Raw genomic sequence first — 17,059 nt, 5'->3', positions numbered from 1 at the left:
CTTACATTATGAATTATCAACTTACATTATGAATTATCATCTTACGCTATGAATTATCCACTTACATTATGAATTATCAACTTACGCTATGAATTATCAACTTACGCTATGAATTATCCACTTACATTATGAATTATCAACTTACACTATGAATTATCAATTTACACTATGAATTATCAACCTACGCTATGAATTATCCACTTACGCTATGAATCATCAACTTACGATATGAATTATCCACTTACACTATGAATTATCAACTTACGCTATGAATTATCAACTTACGCTATGAATTATCAACTTACATAATGAATTATCAACTTACGCTATGAATTATCAACTTACGCTATGAACTATCAACTTACACTATGAATTATCAACTTACGCTATGAATTATCAACTTACATTATGAATTATCAACTTATACTATGAATTATCAACTTACATTATGAATTATCAATTTACACTATCAATTATCAATTTACACTATGAATTATCAACTTACATTATGAATTATCCACTTACGCTATGAATTATCCACTTACACTATGAATTATCAACTTACACTATGAATTATCAACTTACACTATGAATTATCAACTTACACTATGAATTATCAACGTACAGAGAAAGAGCAGGAGGCGCGGTGGTTGAGGGATAGAGCCTTGGCTTCCGAGTTGGGGTGGCTCCTGGGTTCGAATCCTGATGGAGACTGGGATGATGAAAAGGTCATCTGATTTTGTTGTCAACGGTTGACGAGGGTGGCATGTAGCCAGCACAATGGCCAATCGCCTTAACTTTTCCCCCAAATAATTAGAGCTTGATGGACTCAGAGGCGCCCTAAAGACCTTGAAATAACAAAAAAAAAAGTCTTCAGAATTCGAACCCTGGACTCCCGGTTCGGAAGGCAAGCGCTTTACAACTCAACCCTCAAAGTTACCTTTTCAGACCATGGGGTCTATAGGGAAGATAATGTTAAGGTCATCTGTTTCTGTTGCTAACGGTTAACAAGCAGGGTGTCATGTGGCCAGCACAACGTACAAACGCCTTTACTTTCCCCAACTAAAGTCAGGTTAGAGTGGGTGGACTCATGGGCGCCCTAAAATCACCGAAATTCAAAATCCCAGTTTTCATCGAGGTTCGAACCCAGGACCCCAGGGCTTAACCACTCAACCACCGAGCATTTAATAACTAGAATTAAAACATTTAAAGACTTTCTTTAAAACACGTTTAATGTATTTTTTAAACAATATACACAGATACAACTTGAAATGATATATACATTTAGTAATAATAATATGGAATGATGGCTGCCTGGTCGTGCGGTTTGCGCGCTGGACTGTAGTGCGGATTTATCGATGGTCGAGGGTTCAAATTCTGCCCGCTCCCAACCCCCCCCCCCCCCGTCGTCCTGCGGGAGGTTTGGACTAGGAGGTAAACTATCTTCAACTCTGAAGGAACATCCGAAACATGTCAAACATTTTTTATAAACAAAATCAAACTCACTACAAAGAGAGCACGTCTTTACTCTCCAAGATCTCTGAGTCGTCTGCCGTTCTCATTGTATTCCTATTCAATTGCAGAGCCTGTCATGATTTCATCATTCTCCAAGACCAAAACTTAATGCTCCCTTTTTTCGTCGTTACCTTGGAAACACACACACACACAAACACACACACACTCCATAACACTACACAGGAATGACTTTTTAAAAGCATTTACTGAAGCTTACTTGATGTCAAGTTTTTGTCATTCTTTATTAAATGGAGGCGGGGGGTGTGCCATCATATTCTTGAACCTGTGCCACTGCTAATAAGCAACACGGATCAAAGATTATTAGTTATGAAGTACACATTTTAACATTTCAGCTTCTTTTTATCAACTATTGCAAATTTAAAAAACAACAACAACAACAACAACGACGACGACAACAACAACGACAACAACAACAACAACGACAACAACGACAACAACAACAACAACAACAACGACAACAACAACGACAACAACAACGACAACAACAACAACAACAACGACAACGACAACAACGACAACAACAACAACAACGACAACGACAACAACAATGACAACAACAACAACGACAACAACAACGACAACAACAACGACAACAAGGACAACAACAACAACATCTCAAAACAGGGATTTACCCAGGTCTGCGAGTGGGTTACAACATTGTCTTCCAAGAATTACAAAAAATTAATACTTAATTTAGCAAATTTCATTAAAGCAAATTCAGACAGCAACTTCAAAAGATACAAACAAAATTGAAAGAAATCTTCATAAATATTTATCGGTACTTAGGCCTATCCAATTTTTTTGGACAAACCGGTAATGTTTATTATTTTTTTAATATTCATCTTTCTCTGTCAGTAGAGAGCCCCGTGAAATTTAGGCCTACCTCGCCCACAACAAATTTAGGCCTACCTCGCCAACATCAAATTTAGGCCTTGTCATGTCGCTGTAAAACTATGTCGCCTGAATCATGCAGGAAAACCAACGACTTAGCAGAGTTTAACTCATTGATTAAAAAGCATGGCTAGATTGACCCATGAAATGCGTAGGACGTAATTATCTTATTTTTTGAAATAACTTCTGTAATTTATAAGATAATAAGATTTGTTGGTAATCAACTTGATATTTTTTATTTTACATCCAAATGAATATTTGTCAACGAAGGCCAGTAACCTTGCTACCAAAAGGTGCAGATGGTGTTGTGGTACCGAATTCTTGTATGATGGAGGGTCAAATTAGGGTTAGCTAGTGTCGGTGACAAAGCAAGCAATATCCTGGAACCCCCAAAGAAAGAGAAAGACTGTACTATCAGGAATACATGGCACCGCGATTTGAAAGCAGATGTCAAGCAGGCGTGAAAGACGTGGGGACAGTTGGAGGGACTCGCCCAGAACCAAGACGCCTGGAGGAAGCTGCTTGGTGGCCCTATGCACAATTAATGAATGCTACGTTACCTTATGAGCACAAACTCAGAATCACTGTTCTAAACCGATGTAATGTTGGTACGTACCGGCACCTTTTTCAATGTGGGTAAAAAATTACTTTTCTTGCATTTTAACGTTTAATATTAATTTATTAGTAGTTAAAAGTTAGGCTATCCATCACCGGCACCTATTTTTTTTCTTTTTACAAAAAAAAAAAAAAAAAAAGCACTGATACATCTATAAGTAGGCCTATTCCCAAATTATCTGAAAACTGGAGTCGTGGACGAAGCCAATGGATACTCAACCCATTAGCGGGAGGTGAAGTGGACTTGGTCATCATTCTCACTGAATTATTCTGGCCTCACAGCCTCAATCTCTGTCGTGTTCTTTAAGTCTATAGTTGACGAGATCAAAAAACCTGGATCTACTTGACCACAATGCTTTAAATGTGGACTTCAAATATTCTGTTAATATTTGGCTTTTAATCTCGAATGGTCTAGATACCGGGTATTATAATTAATTATAATTCTTTTGTATTCAGCCCTCTACTAGTTTATAACAGACGGCCAATCGGTAATCGCTTTTGCTAAGTGATCTTGGATACTCACTCGTACTGAATGGAGTCGTAGATTTCCTTTGAAATACGGTCTAGCGGTGTACCCAGAGCTATTGAGACCAAACATTAAGCCCAGATTAGGTAGTGCTTAACGCTCGGATTCACTATCTTTGTATTGGAATCGTCCAAGGCTTTAGAATTTCATCCCATCTATAGATTAACATGGTAAAGATGGATGAGGCCCATATGAATTGGTCATTGCAGCTGACTCCGCTTGGGAAATAAAAGTCTTCACATAGGTCAGTTATGTTCTATAACAAATTATCAAATTATTCACTGAGATGTTCACCATTTCCGAGAATTTTAAATGCTTAATATAAACGACAAAACTACATGATGTGACCTACATAGCACATTAAAAACAGCATCACTTATTGTGTAAAAATATTGTCATAAATATGATAGTATCGTTAATATCAACTTCATCAAGACCTGACCTTACACAAGACCAGATAGAAAAATATATCCCCATACAACAAAGCAGCAAAGACTCACAAGATATGAATACACGTGTCAATCAACTACATGCTTAAAGTTGAACAGGGTTGGTATTAACAGACATAACAGCAGATTTGAACTTTCCAAATTTACATATTGCTAATGCCAAACAAGAAAATGGTGCATAGAGTATTGTAGTGCTCTATGGTCCTATGAGATCCGAAAGTGTAAACATTATCGCATAATGCTCAAAAAGGGCATGGCACAATCTAAAAAAAAAACTTTACAAAATATGCATACAAAATATAATAGAAGGAAAAATCTATTAAAAGTTAAAATACTTTTAGATCTAAGGGATAAAATAAGAAATAATTTTTATTGGTCCAATCAATGGAAATTCAGTTTGACTACAATTGACCACCTAAATATAAATAGGTCCAATTAACACAATAGTAATTTAGTAAATTTATTTCAATTTAAGTCTTTTAAAAAAATGGCTAGGGTCCTCACTTTCTTAGATACGGCAAAACTAAAGAATATGTTGTTTGATTCTGAAATTAAATATCTAAAGGAAGAAATAGTAGCATTCTTCTTTTCCCCCATAACCTCTGTTTTATGTTCATATGCATATAGATGTATTGTAGATCTAGGCAACTTCTAGATCTAGATCTTGATGTAAATATAGTTGCTGTTTTTCCGCATATTTCTTAACTAGATTCTAAAATCTAATGCATGCAGATGTGGTGTAGCCTATCAACTCGACTTTTTAAATGCCATCACTGTACTCTTCAAATCTGCTATTGGTGGGATTACAAAGGCTGGTCAATGCATTGTCCCCATACCAGATCAAGCAGCGAAGGTCAAGTACCTTACGGGAAAAAAAAGGGCCTAAAATATTTTTTCCCCCATTTAAAATGTCCATTATTCTTTTATCAGACGTTTTTTGTTCTTTGACCTAAAAAAAAGAGTGAAAGAGTCGTGACGTCACTCCGAGGCGGTCCATACAAATTGACCAAGCGAAAAGCGGAAGTGTGGTTTCGTCTGCTAAACAACGAACCGACTTCTTTGTGTACCTGCCTTGTTTGTTGACAATTTTTAAAGAATTCAATTCGACTCTATTGGAATAATATTAAGGTTATGAAAGTTAATAATGTGGTACTATTTCTAGACTTGATCTAGTCTAAAGGACAACCGTACTTTTCTTTATTTCGTTACTTTGCGAGGCCAGCCAGGTGAGTGTTCTTTCCCCCAATTTCTTGGTGTGTTATTCATTATTTGTTCATAGCCATTGATTGAAAAAGAGAGGCAGTAGTACGGGAGGGGGCGGGGTGGAAGGGGTGTTATCTTGCTGTGCTGGTCATCGCTAGGCCTGATAGACACATTGGCGTCATTGGGCAATGTGTTTCGTAAATTAGGCTGTCATCTAGACTAGTAACTGCTAGTTCAAGTAGTTGCCAGTAGATGCTAGAATCTAGATCAGTAGATCTAAGTTCTAACAGTTAACAGTTACACTCAACACTGACTTTGACTTAGACTTAGTCTTAGACTTAGGACTTAGATTTAGATCTAGTAACATTCTAGTTAGACTGTAGACAGTCACACTGTAGATCTAGTAGTCACTTTTTCATTGTACTGTCCACTTATCATTTATCCACTAGTCTAGTAGATCTAGAATCTAGACAATCTAGATCTAGTAGATTTAGATATATATCATATAGATCTAGTAATACAGTGAAAAATGTGTTACTTTTACTGTACAGTCACAGTGAGTTAGTCTGAGTTTGTGTTCAATAGACTACTTAGAGACACTAGTACTTTTAAACCTTACCTTGTAAAACTCTAAAAATCTGTTCATCTAGAATTCAACTCTAATAATATTATAGATTCTAAATTTAGACTTATGCAACTGTACAGTGTAACTGTTAGATCTAGACTATATCTAGATATTTATTGCTAGATTTATCATCTAGCACTGCCTAGCATCTAGACTCTAGATAGACAGCATAATATAAAAATGTATAAATATAAATCTAGGTCTAGAATCTCAAGATCTTTGGATTCGATCGCAATATAGGCCTACCTTAAATTCAATAAAATTAGATCTTGTAAATAATTAGGTTGAAAACTAACCCCACTTCTTGGGTTAAGCTCATTGATTGAAACCATCTGATTCTTGTTGTTAAACAGCACTCAAGGATAAATATTTAATATTTATTGTTTGAGAAGCCTTAATTTGACTTTGACTTTGGACTTTGATTTAGATCAAGTTAGACTGTAGACAGTCACACTGTAGTAGTCACTTAATACTGTCTTTGCATGTTTTAGATGTATTTAGAATTAAAGATTATATTCACCGTAATCCAAACGTGCCTGATGTTGCTTCAGAAGAGAAGATAATTAGGCCATATGTCCATGTGTCTATCTACAATCTAGTCATGCAGGTTAATCCTCGGTATAAAATCTCTCAAGTTGTTGGTTTTTCTGTCCGATTCAGGCAACCCATTCCACGCTCTAATGCGCACTTGTACAAATTTGTCCTAGCATATATTGCAATAAGAAATGTGCCTTTTTCTTTGTTTAGACCAGATCATTATTAACTTAATAAATCTACCAACATGTACACAAAAAAACATTTTTATTTAACATTTTGGTTTGCTATAGAAATATATATATGTGTATATATATTGAGACCCAAAGAAAAGCCAGGAGTCTGAGTGGTAAAGTGCTTGGTTTCAAAATGGGAACTTTACTTGTAAAGAAAAGCCCTTGTTGAAGTGAGGCTCAGAAAACATAAAAAAAAATTGAATAAACCCCCAGCAGAAAATGGCTTTGCCTGCGTCATATGTGGAAAAATATGCAGGTTGCTACTGGGTTTGCAACACTGAATTGATAAATATAATATATATATATAAAACTAAAACCAGATTTAAAAAAAAGCCTTAGTTTATGTCTGTGACTCTGAATGGATAAAACCTATTATAAGTAGATTCAATGCATGTAAATACTTCTATTAAGGTAATAGAGAGGGTAGGTAAAGGAGAGATGGAACAGTATACCTGTGGTTCACCTTATTGACCTGAAAAATGCATCCGCCTTACTAAAAAAAAAACAACATGGTCCCATAACTTTTAAAGTTTCATCAACAGAGAAACACTTGTCTTAGTGTGGACATTTTATCATGCTGTAAAGTATTTATATAAGTAGGAACTGTACATTTTTTTGTTACTTATAAATGTTGGATGCTGTATCCTAAGCATTTCAGCCAATAGAAGTAGAGAACTATGGATGGGTTTGGTGCCTGGTCCAAACACCTCCGCAAGAGAAGTCAAAATCCAGTGAATTAGACGTCAAGATTTTTTTTTTATATTATCTAATTATTGGCCTAGCATACACATTATATTTTACTCTTTGAAGAACAAACAGAAAAAAAAAAACAAACTACTTAGGTACTTAAAAAAAAAAAAGCAAATCTCACCTTTATTTTATTAATTAATTGTTTTCATGCATGTCTAACTTCTATCTTGTATTTCTGATAATAAAGCAGCATTTTAAAATAGGCATACAGAGGGACATATAAAGTGATATGTTTTTAAATTTTCTAAGAAAAATTTTAGGAGAGTTACATCCCCCTGTGATCACCTGTTGTATACTACAGTGATTCCCAAACTTTTTCCAAAACAGAACACTTTGTACGTTCTGAGTATTTAGTGTGACACTTTGCTTTTTTTTTTTTTACACATATTCAGGCCTCGTGGAACCCTAGTGTTCTGTGGAACACGTTTTGAAAAACTCTGGTATACAACATTATTTCATCTGCATGGTTGACAGTTCCTGCCAATTTTTCCCAGAATGCTGAGTACTTCGTGGTGAGAATGTCCATTCTTCCATTATGTACCATCACATCAGTGGCTTGAAAAAGTTCAACAAGGAATGGGATTTGTACTAGCTAGTCTTTCTCTTCATTCCTCTCCTTTGCAATGGCCTCCATATAAATGCTAGCCCTCAGAGAAGCCTTTTTATGAGGGTGCCAACTTGGATGGAGGAAAATATTCCTAATTTAAGAGCATTAGAATGGAAATAGCTTCTCTTTTTGAAGTAACATGTCTGTAATTTATAAGATTGTTAAAGGCTTAAAATAAGTTATAACAAATCTTTTTAGGCCTTGTACAACTTTTATTATATAAATATATATATATACATATATATTTCTTCTTTAAAAAATTCTATTCAATAGTGCTTGAAAATAAAAAAAAGAGAATAAAGAATGTTTGTGTAAACTGTATTCACAGTGCATTACACAGATCACATTATTGTGGATAATTTGGGTTCCTCTCCACTGTTAAATAACTGAACTGCCTTTAAAACCATTTTAAAATTGTTTATGCAAACAATAATGATACATCTGCTTCTTATGTAATGCATAATTATACAAGATAAGACTTTTTACTAAATATTCATTTAATATAATAAAATGTGTACCTTAACTTAATTAATATATATATATATATATATAAAGATTTTGTAAAGGTGTAAAAATAGTTCGTATGTATGCATATACGTTTTCAGAAAACCAAATTTTACCATTACACTTAGATCTAAATCCATAATAATAATTATAATCATATAAATCTTTATTATCTATGAAGAAATTTGTTTTACAATTGTGCATTACAAAAAAAATACATACTTAGAGAAAACAATTTGTATGATAGCACTCAAGATATACATTCTTACCCCAGTTTCTTGTTAACATTAGGTGCGAAATTCACAGCAGTAAGTTACAGTTTGATCAAAGGCACAAATAATTTTTTTGTGCCTATTTGTTTTTGTGACTGTGATGTTAAACTCATAAATAGTAGTTTACGTTTCTGTGACTTTTAGAGCACCAAAAACAATAGCAGCAACTCTAAATTTAAGGATGTACAATTTGTGGGGAGATGAATATAAATATATTTTGATCTCATGTTTGATTTATGCTGACCCTATAATGAAACAAACTCCCTAACGTTTGACCAACATTCACCAGAGGATAGCAGACTCGGTTTCTCTGTAGTTTTACCTTTCAAATAATACAAGGTCAGCCCCTGGAAAAAGAGGTCATCAGATAATTTAATTTAGTAGTTATGTAGAAATAAACTTTTGTTTTGGCTATCTGGTCTAGTGTTATGTGCGCTGGACTGTTGTGTCATGGTCCAAACCTGTATTATCTTGCAGTAATAGCAAACTTATAAATTCACAATAACAATCAATTGAATTGCACATAATAAATTCCTTCATAAAAAACACTTATTTAGAACTGTTACCATATTGGGGGTCACCAATGCACAATTTTAATTTTGGATGCACCCAAAAGAGTCACTGGTTTTGGCTTAATCTTGAGACGGGGCAGAATCTGCTGTGGCTAATCAAGACAATTCTAGAACGGCAGACTTTGCCACATGTGTATGCCTCTGATTTAGGGCTAGCGGACAGGGCAGCTTTCTTTTTTTCCCTCTTGATTAAGGCCGCTTCAATTCTTTTATGCATTATTTCAACCATTGTGGAGTCTGCAACTATATAATCTAGTCCCATGAGCAGTTTTTTATTTTTTCTATTTATGGTGTTGATCCATACAAGCACAGTGTTTTCTTTTTTATTCCAGTTCTGAATTTTGAAAAATTCACATTAATGAATTAATAAGTACTACTTGCCTGTACAATTTAATACAATACAAAATGTATAATTAAAAAAATGCTGACGATTTATTTAATAAAATTAATTAATTATTAAATATACATGTAATATTTTTAGGAACTAGCTTTTTTTTTTTTTTTTTCATTTTATGACAGCCTGGAAAGAAATGTATGGTTCAATTGTAAAAAAATTAAACTTAAGCCAAATAAAAAGAAATTAAAAACTTTTTGGTTAAAAAGAAAATTTGCTTATTAACAAATATCCGTAAAAAGAAAAAAAAAAAGGAGCCACAAAAATTATTTTTGGAATTGTTACTGCAAAAAATGTGTCAATACTGGATAGTGACAATCTAGACATTTATATAGGACTTATTATTAAGGAGGATCATTGTGTTTTTTTTTAGTATTGCATAACATATTTTAACAAGTCTTTACGGTTTGTTTGTTGGTATCATGACTCTGGAGGATTCAAGATTAATATAAGTGTATAACAATGTTTCTGAAATTTTTCACAGGGTTGTTTTTCTTTTAATTTAACCAGCAAAAAATCATAAATCACATCATTTACCGGTATTTGTTATCTAATGATACCTGTGTATTCAAGTCTTTTTTGTATAATATTCACATATTTGAAAATAAATTTTATTTTTAGTAGGTGTAGGTAATTCAGCAATTGTATCCCTTGGAAAATAAAACACAAGGATTAAGGAGAGAGAAATTTGGTAAAATGGGAATGCACTTTTTTTGTGCCACTATGTTATGTTATATTTATAAAATGACTCCATTCTTTTTGCTAAATTTATAAATTAAAATAAATAAATAAATAAATAAGACTAAAAACTAATTCACTTTCAAATTGGATGAAGAGTTTACATTTTGGTATCTCATGTCCCCCTGCTGGATGTCTGGGCCACAATTTCTAACAATGAAAAATAAAAAACCACCAAAAAACCACAATTGGACATTAGAATATACAACACATTGAAGGTTAAATATACAAAATACTGTCAAGTCAATACAAATATTTGAAATAAGTCATTGAAGCGTACACAAATTATAAGAACCACAAAATTAACCAATGTGTTAGTAAGTTTAAAAAAAACTATTTTTTTTTTTTTTTTTTTTTAACTAATAATACTAGTGTTACAGGGATGGATATACTAAAAGAGAGGCAGCACAGCATACATGCGGACAGACAGCTTACACACACACACACACACACACACACTTTCTTCCCATTTCTCTGTTTATCAACGTTTTAAAAAGACGACCAAAGGGATGCAACTCATCTTTTACTTTAACAAAATGACAATCCAGAGAAAAATAAAATATATGTGTGTTTGTGTACGTCACGGGGGTGGAAAGTTTTATTTCATTTACTGTTCTACGTTCCTTCGTAACTGTAGATTATAACGTCTCAGTACAAAGTGGACGACAGCGGTCAAGGCTCGAACTTGGGCCATCGAGACGACAGTACGGAGCGCATACCACATGACCAGCCATCCAACAATTTCCTCCTGTTTTTTTTTTTTTTTTTTTGTTAGTTTTATTGTTAAAATGTTAATGATTTTAGGCCAGAGAGAAGTGTTGAGATCTAACAACTGTATCTATTCTACTTTGTCTGTCTAGTTTCCATGTTACCCACCACAGCCGGTGTCGACACAAAACATTTTAAAATTTAAACCCTGGGATCTTTATCTTGACCCCGTGAACTTTGCACCCACTTAGCGGCTCAATGCACGTGCGTGTGCACTTCGCGGAAGAAAGAACAACGGAAATGCAAATGGGAGGGAGATGGGGTGGGGGGGGGTTGTTAAGGAAGCACCGGAGATAAGAACGAAGATAGGGGGGTGTGAGTTTTAAACATTCCGCCTCGCGCGACTAGTGCGTGCTCACCTTTTGTTACCTCCCCTGCGTTGAAAAGGCGGCAGCACTATGCGGGGTATTTGTTTGGGAGCCAGCTTGTATACCGCGTCGTCTTTATCTCTTTTTTGTTGTCTTTTGGTAAATAGACATTGACAGATATGGAAACCAGATTAATTTAATATGGAATTTAATTTTACTCTAGTCGAGATGGTGTTTTTTTTTTTTTTTTAATTTATTGGATATTTACCCCAGTCACTGCTGATTTACTGGTGCCCATTATTACAAAGTTGAAATTTATAATTTTATATATGATGATCATAGACATAAATAAATATAGACTGACCGAAGGAAGTAACTTCATGTAACTTGAAAACATGTATATCTATTGTATTCGGATTTCCGAATTATGAAAAATTGCATGATCTTCATTCTTAGAGATTAAACAAAACTACACTGCCTCCTTATTTACTATATATATAGGTGTGTGGCTGAAATACATATGAATACTTAACTTTTATACTGCTCATAAATGCTGTATAATAAAGTACACAAAATCGCAAGTCACAAATTTTCGTTTCATAAAACTCTTTAATTGGCCAGTCTATATTTATTTATGTCTATGATGATGATCTATATTACTCTTCAGCATTAAAGTACGAGAAAACGAATTTGTAAACCTGACCTATATTGACAAGCAAAAAAAAAAAGTTAAATAATTCAATGTGAACATTGTTTTATACAACTGCCAATAGCTTTGGCTGCCTGGTCGTGTGTTATGCGCTCTGGGCTGTCGTCTCGATGGTCTCCGGTTCAAACCCTACCGCTGCCATCCCCCGTCGTCCTGAGAGGTTTGGGCTAGGGTGCAATAATCTTCAGTTCTGAAGGAACACCCGAAGCTTCTGCTAATGAATGAAAAGATTGATGGGTTAAATAATGTTAACTGCAATCGATTTGTGTATGAATAATGTCCTATTATTAAACTGTAGAAGATAACAGAAAGAAAGTTTATGTTGCATTATCTTTCTTAGCTTATTATATTCTGAATACTGCTATTTTATTTGATGCTTGGATATTGTCAGACACATTCGCTGGTGTGCAGTCACAGCGACAAACTTGTTTTTAAGTTATATCTATAATTATTCCCATGTATTTTAAAATTTCAATTAGTTTATTCAATTGGACTGGTATATCGTCAAGAAATAAATAGGCCTATAATGTATGATATTCATCTTGACTTTTAACAAAGCCAATTCAATTGGGAACCAGGCTTGATTCGTAGAACAAAGATTTACTGCTGCAGGGGTAAACGACTGTATAGAAAATACGAAAAACATGCATATATGTAACCCTGCCGGACCAAGTAGGGTTACATATATGCATGTTTTTCGTATTTTCTTGTTTCGTAGAATAATCCACTTTTTTTTTCCGAATCGATTCCTTGACCCAAACACGAATCTCTTATGGCACCGTTAATTATTTTATACTTTGTCGTTATGGGTCAAGCTCATTTCGCTGACTGACCTACACCTTACCTTAAGTTTTATTCAACGTGTAGCCCAGCCTCTTGGAGGGTTTTGTCCAGGCGAAATTCAGAGTCCGTCATTCAAACTGCCCCCGTCAAGTGTTTAACTCTTTACTAACTTGGAAAATCAACGTTTTAACAGTTCTAGCTGTCCACTTTCTATTCATTCATCCCCTAGCTGACTTGGGGGGACGTCAGTCTTTGCCCATTATACAAGTGGACCCGTCATTACTCTGACATTTTGATGCCCGCACCCCACCCCCCTTTCTTCCCGTCTGAAGGCTATGGGACACACTTGAAGTTGGTCAACGTTTTAACTGACCAGGGACTTCAAGGAAGGTAGGTAACTTGTGTCGCGTGCCACTGTGGGGAACATCGACCGAATTTGAAAAGCATTGACCTTTCAGGTAAAGATTTTGAAACCATTGAGTAATATCCAGTGTCCACTTGGGTTTATTAAACTCAAACAAATCTGGGTTTAACGTTGTCGAGAAAAGTAAACATTTTAGTCACTTCTTAGTGTGTCACTTTAAAGTTATTCCCAAGGGGCGTAACTGTTTCATTTTTTTTTAAATATTACCCCGCCCCCTCACTTAATTCATTAGAAATGTTACCAAAAAAAAAAAGATTTTTCTTTCGGACCCTATACTCTCCCGTCAGCCAGATACGAACCTGGATCTCTTGCTCTCCCTTTAGCCAGCTACGGACCTGGATCTCTTGAATTGTAAAATTATTAATTCATTAGAAATGTTACCAAAAAAAAAAAAAAAAGCTTTTCCTTTCGGACCCTATACTCTCCCTTCAGCCAGCTACGGACCTGGATCTCTTGAATTGGAAAACTATTAATTCATTAGAAATGTTACAAAAAAAAAAAAGCTTTTCCTTTCGGACCCTATACTCTCCCTTCAGCCAGCTACGGACCTGGATCTCTTGAATTGGAAAACTATTAATTCATTAGAAATGTTACAAAAAAAAAAAAGCTTTTCCTTTCGGACCCTATACTCTCCCTTTAGCCAGCTACGGACATGGATCTATTGATATCCTAATGTACTCACTTTTCTCGTTCACTAGTGGCCGAGAGGTTAGAGAGGGCAATCGTGGGACCAAAAATCCCAAATCCGCGTCTTAAGACGTTTATACTGACCTTGAGTGTTATTACATATCAATTAATAATTGTACCTCAAGCATCGAAATAAATGTAACAATTAACTAGCCATTTAGTCCAACTAAAAAAAAAAGTTTTATAAAAATAAAATCTATTAAAACTCATGATGTTTGGCACTCCAGCTGCCCTCTATATCACTGACGTCATGCATCTGTTTACGTCATCAAGCTCACGAACTCTTAGGCACCGAATTGCAATATTTAATTGAAGAAAATGCACGCGAAAGTGTGTAACTTAAGGTAAAACCCATGCCATTGCGTCACAGTCTGGCACGGAAGTGTTATTTGCAACAATTTATCTAGGAACTTCATATCTTTGTATGCCATAGTTGAATTGCACCAAAAAGCAACACTTGATTAGTTGACATCAAACTGTGTTTCATTGCTATTACTATGTAATGCAATAAGATTTGATATTTTTTATGATTTTTGAACCTTTACAAAATATTTTTTTGTTTATCTTTGCCTGCCATTAATCTTTGCCTAATTAACATTTTCTGGGCACGTTTTCACTTGACTTAACTAGGTCGTTCATCTAAATAACCTTTCATGGGTACTAGTGACTTATGCTAATAAGCTTTATTTTTAGTATCTTTAACCTTGGATAAACGCTATCAGCTTGAGTGTGTGCTAGTATTCTTTGCAAGTAGAGGATTAATACAAATGTAAAGCAAGACTTTAATATTTGAGTAATAGATGCTTCTGTGATTACATTAAATACACGACTCAATATGTGTTAGTAAGTTTGCATCTATATTAATTATGAATACGGTGCAGAGAGCTCAACAGTTTAAACCTCCACCTGGAGAGATTTATTTTTTTTATTTTGTCGTCTTCCGAAGTCCGAGGGGCCAGTCCTGCATGTTTAAACTGGGCATTTGGTCTTCTGATGTGGGAGGACAATGTTTAATTTGTGACTTGGTGGTCTCGGGTTTTGTTGACATAGCGAGAGTTTTCACACGATCTTCTTTTCTCCAGAACAAGACCCGATAGTTTTTTACAAATCATTTATCCTTACATACTTTATGTGTCTTAAAAGCTTTTATCAGTGAATGTATTGGGGATTCCCAAACATGGAGGCAAATCCATTTATACTTTATAGCAATATTTTCGGTGTATCTTCTGTACAATATACGGAAGTGTGGATAAGCTAAGAATTTTAAGTACACTAAAAGATGCAAAGTAGGCATACTCCTTTCAGACATTACGATCTATAGGGCAAATGATTTAGAGGTCATTTGTATCTATGGCCTATGGTCAACTAGGGTGTCATGACCAATCGCATTTACTTTCCCCATCGTTATCATCGGGTGGACTCAGGGACATCCTAATCTCGAAATCCAACCAAGTCCCAGTCTTCGCCAAGATTCGAACCCGAATCATATAATCTTCGTGCATCCGAAACATATAATTATTTGTGTGCTCTTTTCAGCTCCGTAGAATCAGATCTCATGATCTCTTTCGGTTGTAGCACAAAGTAATGTTTAGTCTTTTAGTTGGCATCTTTCAATATGGATTCCTTGGCATTGTCCATTGTAGGGACGCACTTTAGGTGACTGCTAGTGAACGCGCAATTGTGACGACATTAATTCAAAGCGAGGCTGCAGCTTAGATCTAGATAAACAGAAAGCTGAGGCCAGGTTTTCATAGGAGCAACTTCTTTGTTATAGTGACTGAGACAAGACTGTTCCCGTTCTGAGTTAAATATTTTTGAAATAACGTCTGTATAATATAAGATAAGAAAAATTGTCATAGAATCCCCATATTGTTGAAGCTAAAAAAAATATCGAACAACGCATTAGGGCTTATTAAAAGAAATATCTATAAATCAAATAAGAACATAAAACTAAAATGTTATTTAACCTTGGTTAGGCCAATAATAGAATATGCGTCCTCTGTTTGGGATTTGGGACCCCTCAACTTAAGAAAACATTAAGAAACTGGAACAGACACAAACTAGAGCAATGAGATTCATAACAAACGAATATTCACATTTGACTAGAGTAACACCTTTAGTATATTCATTAAATTTAGAAAGCCTTCAGTAGAGAAGACTCAAAAGTAAAGTAGCAATTATACATAAAACACTGAACCATAATCTTCAAATACAAAAACAAAATTCAATAAAATACTCAGAAAGACACAAAGATAAAGGCACATTCCTTGTCCCATATGCTAGGACAAATTTGTACAAATACTCCTTCTTCCCTAGTGCTATTAGAGCATGGAATGGGTTGCCTGAGCCAGCCAGGAAAACCAGTGACTTGACAGAATTTAAGTCATTGGTTAATATGCATGACAATATGCATGACGCATAGGACGTAATCATCTTATCTTATTTGAAGTAACGTCTGTATTATATAAGATAAGATAAATCTTCTTTTCATTTCTTACGTCTTTCTTTAGGTTCCATTATGTCTCCACCAGATTACTTCATATTGCTTTCTGCTCTTTTTCTCTCTTACTGTATTCAATTCAAGTAGCTGTAGAACGTAAGCAGGATTTTACATAGCCACATATTAACAAAGAGTAGATTACTCTGATTAACTTTTATTGTGAAACTCTCCATTTACAAAGCAGTGTATGTAGTTATTAACTAGGCCAGGTTTACCAAACTGTGTTCTGTGGAACCATAGTGTTCCACGAGGTCTGAATGGGTGTGCCACGAATTGCTGGACAGTACTGGAGTAATTAACTAGTAGGCCACCACCAGAATTAATCTATCTAAAAATAAAAAAAATAAGCAAAGTGTTCCGCTAAATTATGAGTGAGTCTAAAGTGAATGTACATTTTGGTTTCTTATAATGTTTTTTGTTTGGTGTAA

The 17,059-nt window shown here is 34.8% G+C and overlaps 1 protein-coding gene across 1 annotated transcript in view; it reads left to right on the top strand.

The window, feature by feature from the left end:
* The first annotated feature begins 5,040 nt into the window (after positions 1 to 5,040).
* The window catches only part of LOC106061993 (uncharacterized), an 83,916-nt gene continuing 71,897 nt past the window's right edge, over positions 5,041 to 17,059 (top strand). Inside the window, exon 1 of the mRNA XM_056040537.1 lies at positions 5,041 to 5,243. The gene's annotated coding sequence lies outside the window, so the exon portion shown is untranslated. The remainder of the gene's footprint in view (positions 5,244 to 17,059) is intronic.

Source organism: Biomphalaria glabrata, chromosome 9 (assembly GCF_947242115.1).
Source record: "Biomphalaria glabrata chromosome 9, xgBioGlab47.1, whole genome shotgun sequence".
Lineage (NCBI taxonomy): Eukaryota > Metazoa > Mollusca > Gastropoda > Planorbidae > Biomphalaria > Biomphalaria glabrata.
Note: the sequence above shows the minus strand (reverse complement) of the source record. Positions and strands in the feature narration are given on the sequence as shown.